Raw genomic sequence first — 16,049 nt, 5'->3', positions numbered from 1 at the left:
CCCCTCCTGTCCCTCATCACCAGAGATTCCAGTAAAGGAAGAGGTGCAGAGATAGCCAAGGAAATGTGGGTAAGCGTGGCCCATCCAGGGAAATATTATACAAGTACTGTGTTTCCCCGAAAATAAGGCCCAGTTAAGATCGTCAGCCAGATGGACGTATTTAGTAAGTTATGACGACATTCCAGAGGAAGATGACATGACTGTATTTGAATAAATGTAGATTGTTGTACATGAAAAAATAAGACATCCCCTGAAAATATGCCCTAATGCGTCTTTTGGAGCAAAAATTAACATAAGACCCCGTCTTATTTTCGGGGAAATATGGTATAAGACCTGGTCTTGTTTTCAGGGAAACACAGTAGTTCAACTGGATGGAGCATACATGTAAAAAGAGGAAGTGATGATAGATTGACCTACAGTAATAAGCAGGAGCCATATCCAAAGGGCTTTCTATGCCCCAAGGAGCTTGGTTTTATCCTAAAGACAATGTAAAACAAATGAAGAAGTTTAAGCAAGAAACTATGGTGGGAGTGAGACCAATTGACAAATGATGACAATCCAAACTAAGGTATTACAAGTCGGGTTACAAGGTGTAAAGGTGTTGAGGAGATAGGATCAGCGCCCAGGTTTATGGCTAAGGCAAAAGATTGTTTTGTGGTGCTACTTGCTCAGACATGGAATTGAAAAGGATGAGGAGGATGTGGGCAGGCAGTACTAGAGGAGGAAAAGAAAGCAGATGATAAATTCAGGTCTGCATATATTGAGCTTATACCTGTGGGAGCAGTTAAACATCCTTAGACTTGGAAAACTGGGGGCCTCGCCCTAGACCCCACACTTTAGATGGCCCCCACTCTGGTTCTCAAGCCAAGCCTTTCTCTGTGGGGCTAAGGAGACATGACTACCTAGAGCTCACACTCCCACTTTCAGACCTGCTCCATTTCTCATTCCTAGGATTCCCAAATGTCCTCCCAAATGACCTGAGTCCACTTTCAGCCCGTAGCCAAGTCTCTTCCCCAGGTTTGTCCTCGTGAGGGTGAACTCACTGCCATGGTGTAATACTCCTAGGCCCAAGGGGTGGCCAAAAACATGGCTGTTTGGGAACAGTGTGAATGGGGCTTGGAAATTTAGGCTGGGATGTTCACACATGTGGACCTGAGAAGCCCCCCACAGTATGGGATGGAATAGGGGTGGGAAGAAATGGGGAACAGGTCAGGGATCTCCATGTGTACTCTTGGCCTGGCCATGCTCATGTTAGGGGGTCTGCTAACTAGATGCTCATGTTAGGGCATCTAGTGGGAAATGGACCATGAGGGTGTGGAGCTCAGGAGAGAGATGAGATTTAGAAGTCATCAACAATCAGGCAGTAATTAAAGTCCCAGTAATGGGCGCTATGGTCCAGGAATAACACACCACATGAGAAGAGCCAAAGGCCAAGGACAGAACTCAGTGGAACACCAGCATTTAAGGGATACACACAGGAAGAGAATGATTCAAAGGAAATTGAGAAGCAGTAGCTAGGAAAACAAGAAAACCCAGCAGTTGAGGATGCCACAGAGACCCAGGAAAAAGAGACTTTTAAGAGAGTCGTCAACAGTGCTGACTACTGCGAAGAGAAGGAAGTCTGAAAATGTCCATTAGACTTAGCAACCAGGAGGTGCCTGGTGATTCTGACAGGGGTTTGAGCGTGGAGGGACGGGGTCAGAAATCAAATTTCTGTGGGTTGAGGAGTGAATGCGAGGTGAGTAAGTGGAAGCAGTGAGTGTAGACAACTTCAAGAGATTTGACTGTGAAGGTGAGAAGTGAGCTACAGCAATAGCTATGGAGGCAAGGGGAATAAGTTAACAGTTCAGTGACAGAATTTGCTACTCACCAAGTTCTCCTGAAGTCTTCCCAAACTCCCCAGTTAAAGAATTCCACCAGGAACTGCTGGTTATAGACAGTTGTTTGAGCTGGATGGACCCTACCCGGCCCTACAGTCAAGTTTCTGGGAACCACTGTAGATAAGGGGGCACCCACTTGCCTCTCCTGATGTATGGAGACTTGCTTCTGCTTTCATGTGCTGCAGTCCTCACTACCGGTAACAGTCACCAACAGGGACATCAACCATTGGAGAATTAAATAAATTCTTAGGTCGAGAACAGCACAGCACTAATCTACAGTCCTTGACTTGCTAGCATGTCATGGAGTTCTAGAATGGCAGAGCTGGAAGGAACCTTAGAAATGGCCTGCTTCACCCCCATTAATATAAGTGGGGGTTTAGCAAGTTAATGGTGGATCAAATACTGGGATTTGGGTCTCCATTACTTACACATAGAGGAACATATGTCCTGGTTTGCCTGAAACATTCCCAGTTCTGCCCATTACCCTGTCATAAGGATCAATATCACCCCCTTTACTCTCAAATATGTTGTGGTTTAGACAAATTCTAAGTCACCCCACTTATCTAGTATAGGTTTGGGGGCTAAGCAAGCCCCAAATTACTAATTACTTAAGATTATTTTTGTTTTATGTGATCTAAAAGGTTTAAGTGTCTTAAACTCATACATGTCATTTTATAAGTGAGGTAATGTACATGAAAGCAGGTCCTGGACTATAAAATGCTAAACAGAGATTAGAATTAAAAAGAATAACCTTGGATTAAGCAAGCATTTCTTAAATATAACACCAAAAGTACAGGCAACAAAAGAAAAGATAAATAAATTGGACTTCGTCAAAATTAAAAAGTTCAGTGCTTCAAAGGACATATCAAGAAAGTAAAAAGACAACTCAAAGAATGGGAGAAAATATTTGCAAATCACATATCTGATAAGGGTCTAGTATCAACAATAAAGAACACACACGCCTCAACAACAAAAAGATAAACAACTCCATTTAAAATGGGCAAATGACTTGATAGGCATTTTTCCAAAAAAGATATACAACTCACCGACAATGAAGAGGTACTCAACATCACTAATCATTAGGGAAATGCAAGTCAAAACCTCAATGTGATACCACTTCATACCCACGAGGATGGCTATATTTAAAAATAAAAATTTAAAAAAGTAAGTGTTGGTGAAGATGTGGAGAAATTAGAATCCTTATGCATTGCTGGTGGGAATGTAAAATGGTGCAGCTACTGTGGAAAACAATGTGGCAGTACCTCAAAAAGTTAAACATAGAATTCCCATATGACCCAACAATTTCACTTCTGGGTATATGCCCAAGAAAATTCAAAAACATATGTTTAAACAAAATTTTGTGCAAGAATGTTCACAGCAGCACTATTCACAGTAGCTAAAGGTGGAAATAACCTAAATGTCTAACAAAAGAATGGATAAACATGGAGACAAAAAGTAGGAGGTTACTGAGGCTCAGGGTGGAGGAGGAAATGGGAAGTGACTACTTAAAATGGGTATGGGATCTCTATAGATTTGTCTATTCTAGACATTTCATGTAAATGGAATCAAACAATATTTGGTCTTTTGTGACTGGCTTCTTTCACTTTCATGTTACATGTTGAAGCATGTAATAGTACTTCATTCCTTTTTATATAATGGCTCTATAATATGCCATTGTATGGATACATCACATTTTGTATACACATTCACGTACAAGTTTTTATCTGAACAACTGTATTCAATTCTCTTGGGCATATATCTAGAAGTGGATATGCTGGATCACTTAGTAATTCTGTGCTTCACTTTTTGAGGTACCACCAAACTGTTTTCCATAGTGGGTGAACCAATTTATTAATACATTACTGCCAGCAATACATGAAGGTTTTTTCCAGTTTTTCCATATCCTTGCCAACATTTACTCCCCATTCTTTTTCTGTAGTCATTCTAATGGGTGTGAGTAGTGGTATCTCAATCTGGTTTTGACTTGTATTTCCCTAATGACAAATAATATTGAACATCTTTTCATGTACTTATTGCCCATTTGTATATCTTCTTTGGAAAAATGTCTGTTGAAGTCCTTTACCAAGTTTTGAACTGAGTTGTCTTTTTGTTGTTGAGTTGGGGTTTCTTTTCTGGAGTGAAAATGTTCTAGAATTAGATCAGGGGTGTCCAAACTGCGGCCCGCAGGCCAACTGTGGCCCATGATCCATTGTTAATTGGCCCGCAGCAAATTCCAAAAATATATTTAGTTTACTTAAATAAACCAGGTGAGGCAACACATACTTCACCTCGAGTGAGTGGCCCGGCTGTTTGTGTATTTTACCGAATATGGCCCTTGGTGAAAAACGTTGAAAAAAGTTTGGACACCCCTGAATTTGATAGTGATAACTGCACAACATTGTGAATATACTAAAAATTACAGAATTGTACACTTTAAAATGGTTAAAAGGGTAACTTTGATGTTATCTGAATTTTATATCAAAAACTTTTTAAAAAGAATAATATACATAATGCACAATGCATACCCAGTTCCTTTTTTTTAAAAAAAAATCTCTCTTGCTGCTAACATTACAATTGTTTTTGCTTTTGGTTTCAAGAACAGAAACTCGGGGGCCAGCCCGGTGGCTCAGGTGGTTGGAGCGCCATGCTCCTAACACCGAGGTCGCCGGTTCGATTCCCACATGGACCAATGAGCTGCACCCTCTACAGCTAAGATTGTGAACAACAGCTCTCTCTGTAGCTGGGCTGCCAGCCGGAGATTGTTGTGAGCTGCCACCGGCTACTGTGTGCCACCCTGAGTGGCTGGTGGCCAGTGTGGGTGGCTGGCAACCAGCGTGAGTGGCCAGCAGCTGCTGTGGACTACTTTGTGGGGGGTGGCACAAGGCGCATAATACCAGCATGGGCCAGGGAGCTGTGTCCTATACAACTAGACTGAGAAACAACAGCTTGAACTGGAGGTGTGTGTGTGTGTATGGGGCAGGCAGAAGAAGGAAAAAAAAAAAAAAAAAAAAGAACAGAAACTCTCTCCATCAGTAGACTCCATCAATTTTATCATGGAAGTCAATAGAGAAATGGATTTATTTCATAGAAACTTGTCTCACCTTCAAACTTGCTGCAATTTCCCCATCCCATTAAACAAGAACTCTCCAGATAAATGAATCCAGATTTGTCAAGGGATTACTTTGTGTTTTGGCTGAAATCATCCGAGAATTGCTTTCCCTTCCTACCTCATCTCGGTGAAATGAGTTTAGACATGAAGTAATAGTCTGCACAGTAAGCAGGGGTCTGGGGCCTGCCCAGCCACAGCAACACACCTCTCTCCCCCAATGCAGTGTCTTTTCTCCTGCTACACCCCTCCAACGAAACCCTGCACTTCCTCGGTTTTCTCTCTCAAGCTACCGTTCTATGTCTAAACTAGAGAGAAATGTCTCAATTTTTTTAATGGGGCAGGAATAGGTAATAAGCATTAAAAAAGAGGGGGGAGCTGGCACGGTGCTGGATCCTAGGGGAGGCGGTGTTGCCTGTTCAAAAGGAAGGCCAAGAGAACAGACCACTGCCACCGGTGTGTGTGGTGGCAGCCCCGCTTCAGGGGTGAAGTCCCTCCCAGCGCCAGCCTCTGAGCCTGTGTCCTCCCTCCCCGCCCTCGCTGAGATACTCGAGTGAAACTGGCTCAGCAACAATTGGCCTTTTCAGATGCTGCCGCTGAGTTGCCGCTTCTTACTTCGGTCCTGGGGCTTGAAGCAGGAATGCCAGCTTCACATCTCCTCTCAGGTTCCCAGGCAAGCCTTGGGGTTTGCGTGCAGACACAGAGGCTCCAGATTTTCCTCACCGAGACCTGCAAGGCATCTATTAAACTATTCAGGAGAGGCGATCTCACTGTGCAGGCACAGAACTGGTGCAAACAGAAACTCCAGTGTTGGTGGGGAGGGGTTTGGTTGGCGATACCTCCTGGGTTAAGATGGGAAACAGCCCGGGGGGGAGGGGGCTTCCTTCCAGGTGCCCCTGGGGACCTCGAAGCCAGGTGTCCTCCCTAAGCACATCTCAAGGGTCAAAGCACTGTGCAGAATGTGTAGGAGTTCAGGGCACTTCTGCATGTTTCCCACGGCACAAATACGGAAAGACTGCAAGTTGTTTGTCTCCTTGCTTCCTTGTTCTCCTCCACGACCATTCGGCTCATTGCCACATTCTGAGATAGCTGAACTTCCCCTGCAAGACAAGTGCTGGGAAAAATGAGAAGTAAATGGAACAATTTCACATACAGGGTAAAAACATTTAAACACATTTTGTGATAAACCCCAGAATGCTTTGGGCTGTTTCACAAGTCTGCATTTAAAAAAAAAAATAAGTTTGAATATTCTGTGGAGGACCCACCGAGAGATGCTCAGGGAAAGTCCCAACAGGGAAACTTAAATTTTTATTTACTTATGATGCAATCCTTTGGAAGAGCAAATAGAAGTGTGAACAGGAGAGAAGTCAGCTCAGGTAGGTAAAACAGGGTGCTCCAAGTCACCCAACCAACCAGTATCTTCCTCCTTTTTTTGGCAGAATTTTAGTTTTATTAACGCAAATACAATATGCACACAAGCTGTCTATTTTCTTTGCTGCGCAGCCTGGCATTGGGTTTGCTGACTGACGGCCAGCTGAGCTGCTCTTTCCGCATGGCTCTGTCCCATCGCCAGTGCTGGGCAGCAGGGTCCGGCCCCTGAATCTTCGGCACACCCTCTTGTCAGTGGCCTGGGTTTCTGCCAGTTACGCTTAATTTTGACATACCAGTCTGACTGGTGCCGGATGAACTTCTTGGTCCTTTTTTTGACGATCTTGGGCTTCACCAGGGGTCTGAGGGCGGCCATGATACCAAGTAGGAGATAGGTACCACCTCAGTAGGCAGCGCCAAGGAAAAGAACCAATATATTTCCAGTGAAAAATGCATTAGTCAACAAGTATTTATGATTTACCAACCATGTGCTCAGCCCCAGTGCTATCAGCTGGGCTGGAGGCGTGAGAAGAAGCTTATTGTTCAATCAAAAAACCAAATTAACACAATGTGTCGGTTATTTATTACTACATAACAAACTACCCCCAAATTTAGTGGCTTAAAATAACAACCATTTATTTCGCTCATTGCTCTGTGGATTAGGTGGATAATCCTGTCGATTCGGCCGGGCCGGGCTGATGTTGACTGGACTCGCTGGTGTAAGGTGGTCTCAACGAGGGCGGCTCCTCTGTTTTTCGTTATTGCCTTCTATACTCCAGCCTACTAGCCTGGTGTGGTTCTCATGATGGTGGCAGAATTCCAAGAGAGAACAGAAGTGTGCAAGGTCTCTTGAGGCCTGGGCTCAGAACTAGCACACCATCATTTTCAATGCATCCGATTGACCAAAGCGAATCGTCCCAGGACAGCCTAGATTCAAGGGGTGGGGTATAGACTATATCTCTTTATAGCAGGAGATGTAAAGTCACTTTGTAAGAGACATAAATATGGAAAGGAAAGAAAAATAGGGCCACTATCAACTGACCACGCATAGAAAGTAACAAGCAAAACAAAACAGTAAATGGCTAAGGGCTACTCTGTGCTGGGGAAGTTGTCCAGGTCCCAGGACGCAGACCAGGCCTCTCGTCAGAAGTCAAAGCAGCAAACCACTCAAGTGCAGCCGCACACCACGCTGGGGACAGTTGTCTTATTGCTATTGGTCTAGGGGCTTTCATTGATTTACAATCCAGAAGCCCAAACCCTCTGAATAAGCCATGGTTTCAACCAAACGTGGCAAATGCTGAGACCCACCTTTCAAGTAGGTACTCCCTTGAAATGGATACCCCAGGTCCCACATCCCAGACAACGTGGCCTTGGCCCAGGAGCTCACTGCTGGAGGTGACATCACCTCAGTGACATTGCCCTAACCCAAGACCTTGAAGTTGGAGATGTCTTGACCCCATTCGCCAGGAACAATCTCACCCCAGGCACTAAAACCTCCACCCCAGTGACGCTCATGGGCTGCCTCCCCTCAGGCACAAAGTGGACACAGGACATTTTTGCTTTGCTTCCTCTGATGTTGGGGATTCTATTATACTTCTGAGCTCGCTGTCCGCTTAGCCCATGATCTTGGCATATTCCTTGCCAAAACATACACCCCTACATACCCATGCCTACAGACAAGTTTGGTAGAGGTTACTACTATCTGTGCCATTCTAAAAATTGATGGAGATGTTTGCTTTCACCAGGAGACACCTGCCTCATGTCAGCCAACGCCGTGGCCCCAGGGGAGAGGGTCATTCACTCCCCAGGGCGTCCCCCTCCTCCTCCTCCTGTCCTCCAGCTCTCCACCTTCTGCCTTGCATCTCTCATCGAGACTATCACAACCACTCCTCCCCTTGTTTACACACAATACCACTAATCTTTTTTTTTCCAATTTTTTTATATTGGGGAATAGTGTGTTTTTCCAGGACCCATCAGCACCAGGTCAAGTCATTGTTTTCAATCTAGTTTTGGAGGGCGCAGCTCACTGGCCCATGTGGGAATCGAACCGGCGACCCTGATGTTCTGAACACTGCACTCTAACCACTGAGCCAACCGGCCGCCCCCATAATACCACTAATCTTCACACACTTTGCTAACTTATCAGTTCATGTCCTCCAACAGCATGACTGCCAGCCCTGCCACCTTGCACTCGGCATATTTCTCACATTCTTCACAGTTCCACCCAGATATTGTTAGAGACTCCAAAAATTTCAGATCTATTTTCTTGGCTAATGCCCTGTAAATGGGAAACTTAGTTATGGCTGGGCCATAAGGAATCCTTACACTTCTACTTATGTCTGTCCATTCTCATAATAGGATGTTTTCGAGGCTCCTCAGGGCAGCCTGAGTCTAAAATTAGCCTCCATGATCATCGCTCCAAAGTGTCCTTAAAATGCTGTGTGTAACCACAGAGCCAATTGTTCTGTTTTCTCAGAGTCTGTATTTTTTTTGGCATCTATTGGTCAATTACATAAACTCTATTTTCTTATTTTCTATAGTCTCGATGCTCTGGCATTCATGAGCCTTGCAGACCCCGAGAAAGACTGCTGTTTCCAGGGCTCGGCTCGGCCCAAAGCGCACTGTTCATACACAAATCAACCAATCCAGAGTCTATACCCCGCAAGCATCTCCTTATCTAACTCTCATACACAGAGAAAGTATTTCTCCTTCCCTAAAGCACCTCAGGATCAGGTACCAGGCAACTAGAGACACAAATTCCTGTGCCCAAAGTCTGCAGGAACTATTCAAACTAGCCAGTTCCAGGATGTTGCCTTTGCCTTGCCTTGCTTTTCCCACGAAAACCAAAGTAGAGGCTCTGGCCTAAGCTTTTCCTCTTGCTGCCATCTTCTGCCACCTGACCAAAACCTGGCACATCCCATGTGGGGCCCGCATGGCAAGCAGTGACCCCCTCTCTGGGACTTGTAAATATAATAAACTTCTTTCTTCCAAGCTTCATTCTTGTGTCCTCCTGTGTCCTCACTAACTTTTCCATACCATATCAGCATACACTCTCAGGACAGGTAGGAAGTGTTACCCCATTTTATAGTTGAGAAAACATGACACATGGAGCTTAAATCACTGACTGAAGATCATACAGTATGTGGAGGAGCTGAAGTTTCAACAGTTGACAAGATAATAAGACCAACAGAAAGACAAAGCTGAATTATTAAACTTGCCAAGCAAGGGAGTCCTGAGTTCGTTTGTTCACCAACAGTCTCTCCCAGCAATGCTTGAGCAGGACTGACAGACTTTATACTGAGTAAATGCAGGAGATTTTGGTAGGCTCTAACAGGAGCAGGGAAAGACTCTGAACGGCCCTACAGATATGAGGGAAATTCTGTTGGGCTCTTAGACCAAAGCTGACCAACTTCAATGTTCTACGAGTCTGCTTCATTCTGCCCTCCTACTCCCTGATATGGGATTTTTCTTTAAGTTTAAAAAAAAATTACTGTCATAAGTCACACATAACATAAAATTTGCCACTAGTGACATTTAGTATATTCGCAATGCTGTGCATTCATCACCACTATCTACTTCCAGAACATTTCTGCATGAAAAGGAAACTCCATACCCATCCCCATTCCTCCCTCTTCTCCAGCCCTTGTCAGTCACTAATCTGCTTTTTTGTCTCAGTGGATTTGCTGACTCTGAATAGTTCATGTAAATAGGATCGTGCAATAAGTGGCCGTTGGGTCTGGCTTCTTGTACATAGAATAATATTTTCAAGATTCACACATGTTGAGAATGTATCAGTACTTAATTTCTTTTTATGGCTGAATGATACTCCATTGTATGGATATACATTTTGTTTATCTGTTCATCAGATGATGGACATTTGAGCCATTTCCACCTTTTGGCTATTATGAATAATGCTGCTGTGAACATCCATGTACAAATTTAGGAATGCAATTGCTAAGTCATAATGTAATTCTGTTTAACTTGAGGAACCAAAAAATTCTTTTCCACACTGGTTACACATTTTATATTCCCATTAGCAATATATGAGGGTTCCAATTTCTCTACATCCTCCACAACACTTATTTTCTTTTTTAAAATTGTTATTATTATTCTAATGAGAATGAAATGATATTTCATTATTGTTTTGATTTGTATTTATTGAATGACTAATGACGTCGAGCATCTTTCTATGATTTTTTTTTTGGCCATTTCGGTATCTTCTTTGGAGAAACATCTATTTGAGTCTTTTGCTGATTTATTAATAGGGCTGTTTGTCTTTTTGTTGTAAGAGTTCTTTATATAATCTGTATAGTAGTCTCATATCAGATATGTGATTTTCAAGTCTTTTTTTCTCATTCTATGTGTTGTCTTTTCACTCTCTTGATGGTGTTCTTTGATACACAAAGTTTTAAACTTCGATGAAGTCCAGTTTATCTGGTTTTTCTATTGTTGCTGTGTTTTTGGTGTTATATCTAAGAAACTGTTGCCAAAGATTTGTCTCTGTGTTTTCTTCTAAGAGTTTTGTGGTTTTAGCTCTTATATTTATGTCTTTGAGTTAATTTTTGTATATGGTGTGAGGAAAGGGTCCTGCTTCTTCTTTTACATGTGGATACAAAGTACCATTTGTGGAAGAGACTATTCTTTCCCCCATTGAATGGTCTTGGCACCCTTGTTGAAAATCAATTGACCATAGATATATGGATTTATTTCTGAACTCTCAGTTATATTTCATTGACCTACATGTCTGTCCTTATTGCAGTGCCACACTGTTTTGATTATTGTAACTGTGTAATAAGTGTTGAAATCTAATAGTGTGATTCCTCCAACCTTCGTCTTTTTCCCTGAGATGAATTTAAACAGCAAATTTCTCAGGGTCTTATGATTTAAAAAAAACAGTATTTTGGGGCCGGCCCGGTGGCTCAGGCTGTTGGAGCTCCGTGCTCCTAACTCCGAAGGCTGCCGGTTCAACTCCTCAACTCCCGCAAGGAATGGTGGGCTGCGCCCCCTACAACTAGCAACGGAAACTGGACCTGGAGCTGAGCTGCACCCTCCACAACTAAGACTGAAAGGACAACAACTTGAAGCTGAACAGCACCCTCCACAACTAAGATTAAAAGGACAACAACTTGGCTTGGAAAAAAAGTCCAGCAAGTACACACTGTTCCCCAATAAAGTCCTGTTCCCCTTCCCCAATAAAAATCTTAAAAAAAACACCCCACAATATTTCTTAGCATTGTCCTTGATGTTGATATGATTTCAGTGAACATGATTCCTAATATTATGCCCTTGATCCTCATTATCAGAAGCAACACCCTCTTTGTTCATTTTTAAATCTCCCTTTTGAGCCTTTTTAATTGAAATAAGAAGAGACCACAAAATTCTAATTCATGTCCCTAGATCATCACAGCTCTGTGTTTTCCTTCTCTGTGTCCAGTTGATCATCGGTGTTTAAACCGAGTTGATAACATAATTGATCCATTTTCCTTTTCTGCAATGTCACTTGACGAATCAGTTTTCATAATAGTGGCTGCCCAGTAGTTTTTAAGACTCTGGATTTCTAACATCAGATGACTCTGATACAAAGATGCTAATTAGAACTATGAGGAGGATTTGAAAAGTACCTCTAGACTATAATTCAAGGTTTCCCAAGACCTAGCCATGAGAATGTATTCCAAAAGGGTCATTTTGAAAACCAAGTAGTTCATTTTTATATTTTGTGTAAAAGCCTTTCTACTTGAACAGAAGCATTTATCAAATTATACAAGAGGAGGTATTTGCTGATGAACAGACACCACCTTATTCAGCCAACAAGTAGCTCAGTCTAATTCTATAATTTAACACCATGACTGGCATAGGAAGAAAAAAAATTGTGTATAATATTCAAATGTAGGTATACCAAACCAAGGAGCAAATATGCTCCGAAAGTGTTGGAAAGTAACTGTTTGGACACCTCCTGGATAATCTGCAGTTGAACAGCCATTTCAATGAGAGCTGCTTAAGTCATTTGAGATACTATCAGAGAGTGGAAAAGTATTAAAATCCAGGAATGACATAAAAACCATTCCTATGTGCTCCTCACTCCATTCAACATCCCCATTGGGTAGCAATATTCCTTTGACATAAACACACAAAGCACAACTTGAAATTTTGTTAACTTTCTATTTCTTATATGTCTGGGAGCCACTATAGCAAAATATGTCTAAAGTGACGTATTTAGTGACAAAAGAATGTAGTTAGTCCTGCCAGCACAAAGACATTTTCTTTGGTCAATTAGTTGAGTGTAAGAATGTTATTAGTTATTTCATGTGATGTGGCACAATCAACAAGATTTTATATTATATGGCTTTACAAAAAAAACCTATCAACCTTTGTAATAGGTATTTATGTCATGTTTGCATGAGTTATCTTAACACAAGCCATATATCTAAAATATTTTTGAACTATTATTATAGCTAACTAGTTTTGTCTCCTCAATATAATCAGCCCATATGATGTACTTTTTCTAAATTAAAGTTATTAATTGTGGAGCAATCAGAAACAGAAATTAATTTCTATGAATGAGCCTTATCACAATTGCAGCTGGTGGCATCTTTAGTAAAATACCTTAATAGAAGAGATCTCATCAGTATTCTTAGAGACAAATGATAAGTCCAACAGCAAATTAAATTCCTAAGTTAGCTACTGAATCTAAAAAATGAGCTACCTAGAATTGAGATCGTCAGAAAAATTTAAATTTTATTATTAAAAGTAGTTAAAACAATTAGAAGGTAAATCAATAGCCCTATTTACAGGCATGACCCTACTTGAGAGGTCTTGGATTTGAGCTGTCTACTTCCATAAAGTCCCTGCCTCTGGAATAAAAATGTCCTGGAGATCCTGCCTTGGTCACTGAGGATAGTCTGGCAAGTGTCTATGATGGTTATTGAGACTCTTTGATGTTCCTTCTAAGAGACTCAGTTTCTGATCCACAAATTGCAGCAGGGACCTTTAGGCAAGTATAAGGAAACAAAACAGAAACTACTTGAGCCTGATAAGACCAAATGGCTCAGGTTAACTTGTTTTAATAATCAACAATACTAGACTTAGGAAAGTGGAATCCTCTTTAAGAATAATACACATCAGTCTATAATGCTTTAGTCAGTCATTTATACCGGAAGTGTTTTTATGATTGTTCCCAATTAAAAAGGATATTTAAACCTAGAAACAAAAATTGCTCATCGATCTGTGTGTGGTTATTATTTTGTTTGTTGCAGGTGAATATGACAATGCCTATTCTCAAACAAAACAGTATATAGGCCCAAAACATATTTACATTAACATCAAAAGTGAACTTTTCTTTTCATCTGATTTGGGAAACAAAAGAATTTTCTCAATAAGTTAAATAAAATCTGGAAATTAACCAAACTCCTATTTTTCCTCCTTTCATTAGAAGAAGCAAATCTCTCTGCTTCCCCAGTGACCATCAGGGCAACCTCAGTCAGTTTAGGTGTAAAAGACTCGTTCTTTCTCAAATTATGTTAAAATATACAGAATCTGAACTTTACCATTTTAAGCACTTTAAGGGTTCAATTAAATGATTAAGTATATTCACAATGTTGTATAACTACCAACCACTATCCCGAAGACTCTTAATATTTCATCATTTTGAATTTTATAGAGGCAATGTCAAAAAAGTTGTTAAAATAGACCGGCCACAAGAAGAAGGAATATGTTGCTATCTTAGCTCCCTCATTAATCAGAATGATAATAACAATATTTAAAATGAACATAATGAAAGTTAAAATGACAATCATTAAGAATTTTAGTCCTTCCTAAAGTGAAGAATTCTTGTTGCTTCATTTAAAACAACCTAGGAGCACAGTCTTAATTCTTAGGCAGCATAGTAATACAAAATTTAGATTTTTTGAGAACTGAGAGTATGCACATAGGTGAGACAAAAATAAAATGTTGTTGTCTGAGTAGAGAATGCAGAGGATGAAGAGCAAGTCTTTATTTCTTCATATCTAGAACAAACTGTATATTCCAGGCCATGATTTTCCTTTAGTTATAGGTCCCCTTTTCACTATAATATTTACATTTTTTGCTTACTGACATTATTGTATGAATACATTTAAGGATTTAGTCATACCCCACAATGTTGGATGACAATGTTATTTAAAGTTTTAATTTTCACTCTTTTAGAACATAATTAATCTTATTAACGTATTATTAGATAGTGTGTATCACATTGGCTTTGCTATTTTAAGTCTCATATGAGATGAAGACTTTCCTTAACAAACAAAAGCTGAACAAGCTTACCACCACTAGACCTGCCTTACAAGAAATTTTGAAAAGAATTCTTCATGCTGAAACAAAAACATGCTAGTTAGTAACATGAAAATATACAACATTGTATATTTTACTTACATTGTATATTTTACTTACTTTAACATACTGGTTAAAGTAAGGATATGGTCAGATTCAGCATACTCTAATACTGTAATATGGTGATGTAGTAATCACTTCGCTCTAGTACAAGGTTAAAGGACAAAAGGGTTAAAAATAGGTACAGTTACATTAATTTGTTAATGGAAACACAAATAAAAACATGTAAACTATAACATCAAAACATAAAAGAAGGGAGTAAAGGGGTAGAGTTTTTGTATGTGATCAAAGTTAAATTGCTATCAGCATTAAAAAGACTATTATATTTATTTATAAAAGATTTTTTATTGGGGAAGGGGAACAGGACTTTATTGGGGAACAGTGTGTACTTCCGGGACTTTTCCAAGTCAAGTTGTTGTCCTTTACGGTCTTAGTTGTGGAGGGTACAGCTCAGCTCCAGATCGAGTTACTGTTGTTAGTTGCAGGGGGCAAAGCCCACAATCCCTTGCGGGAGTCAAACCAGCAACCTTGTGGTAGAGAGCCCATGCTCCAACCAACTGAGCCATCTGGTCACGCAGGAGCTGATGGGCAGCTCACTGACTTCATTCTAAGCTGTGGAGGGCGCAGCTCACTGGGAATCGAACCGGCAGCCCCATTGCCCAGAGCCCACGCTTTAACCAACTGAGCCACCCGTCTGCCCCTTATTATATTTAGAATTTATATATATATATATATATATATATATATATATATATATATATATATATATAAAATATATTTTATGTAAGCCTCATAATAACTACACAGCAAAAACCTACAGTGGATTCACGTAAGATAAAGAGAAGGGAATCAAAGGCATACCACTATGGAAAAACTATATTCACAAAGGAAAGTAGCAAGAAAAGAAGAAAGAAATAGGTAACAACAAAACAGCCAGAAACAATAAGATGATGTAAGTAAGTCCTGTGGACAAAGAAGGGAATCCTGCAGAAAGTAACCTTGAAGAGTGATCTGATCGTAAATTCCTAACTGGACAGGTCATGGTGGGTAGTCGCACCCCAGGCATATAAACTTTTAGTAAAGGTTCATCTTCGCCTGAAGCAAGCCCTGTCCATAGTTGCTGTGCATTTAGGTTAGCACACCTTTGAAATAAGCCATGACCACCCTCAAGACAACACATAATCTTGTTAACTGTCCTATAATCCAATCCCTGTCTTGCTTTCTCCCACCTCAGTGTAATCTTCCGTAGTTCCTTCCTTTCAAATGTATAAAAGAAGCTACAAAACTGTTATTCTCCAGAACATTTGAGATGTTGCTCCCCAGTATATGTT

Source organism: Rhinolophus sinicus, chromosome 3 (genome assembly GCF_057876585.1).
Source record: "Rhinolophus sinicus isolate RSI-liver-muscle chromosome 3, RSI-T2T, whole genome shotgun sequence".
In the NCBI taxonomy this organism is placed as follows: Eukaryota; Metazoa; Chordata; class Mammalia; order Chiroptera; family Rhinolophidae; genus Rhinolophus; species Rhinolophus sinicus.
Note: the sequence above shows the minus strand (reverse complement) of the source record.